Source organism: Propithecus coquereli, unplaced genomic scaffold (assembly GCF_000956105.1).
Source record: "Propithecus coquereli isolate 6110/MARCELLA unplaced genomic scaffold, Pcoq_1.0 Scaffold26, whole genome shotgun sequence".
Taxonomy (NCBI): domain Eukaryota; kingdom Metazoa; phylum Chordata; class Mammalia; order Primates; family Indriidae; genus Propithecus; species Propithecus coquereli.
In genome coordinates this window covers 2,424,994-2,426,130 of record NW_012148174.1, presented here as the reverse complement: position 1 = coordinate 2,426,130, position 1,137 = coordinate 2,424,994, and positions in this window count along the sequence as shown.

The following is a 1,137-nucleotide window of genomic DNA, read 5'->3' as shown; positions in this document are numbered from 1 at the left end:
TGTCTCAAAAAAAAAAAAAAAATGATGGGGAAATGATTGAGTCTGAGTGGAAGAACGCAGATTGAGACCGAAAGGATAGCATGTTCCTGGTGAAAAAAAAAAAAAAAGTGCATGTATTTCACTCATCCCCAAAATGTAACATAGCAATAAAAATAAATCTAATCCGCCATGAAAAACAATTTAATGGAAGTACTGCAAAAAGGTCTACGGCGTAATGGGGCAGCAGACAGCGAACTGAAATCGGAGTGCTAACATCTGAGTTTAACACATCTGACTGGCTGTGCTTCCCGGGACCTGTTTTTAGGCGGAACCCGAGGAAAGCGCAGTTTACTAACCTCCTGAGCCTCTCGGAGCCTCGGCGTCCCCATCCACAAGGCGGGAACACGGGCACTTGTGGGCATTGGATGCATCTGGAGGCCTCGTCACCGCGCCCGGTGATGGCGGAGCCGCGGGGGACGCGCGCTGAGGGCGAGCAGCGTGTCTCAGATCCCAGCCGGAAGCGGGTGTAGCGCAGAGAGACGCGGACCGGAAGTGAGGCGGACCAGCTTCCGGCCCGGCCTCGCTGCTAACTACCCGGATGGCCCTAACGTCTCAGAGCTTCCGTTTCACTGTCTGTAAAGCAACCTGATGGGATTGGATTTCCTGTGCGGCGCTGCCGTTTTTGAAGACCCCCCTCCTTGCAGCGATGTGTCTCACACGGTTCCGTCTGTGACCCTCGGAACCCCTGGCGTCCTCACCCCTCCGTCCGAGGACGAGTCTGGCCCGCAATGTCGTTCCCTCAGTCAGTTTACTTTTCTCCTCATCAGGAGCTGGGATGGAAGATTGGCCGAGAGGAGAGAAGAGGTTGAAGCTCACGGATGAGAATGAGCTTTGGGAGGCCGGGCGCGGTGGCTCACGCCTGTAATCCCAGCACTCTGGGAGGCCGAGGCGGGCGGATTGCTTTGAGCTCAGGAGTTCGAGACCAGCCTGAGCAAGAGCGAGACCCCGTCTCTACTAAAAATAGAAAGAAATTAGATGGACAACTAGAAATATATGGCAAAAATTAGCCGGGCATGGTGGCGCATGCCTGTAGTCCCAGCTACTTGGGAGGCTGAGGCAGGAGGATCGCTTGAGCCCAGGAGTTTGAGGTTGCTGTGA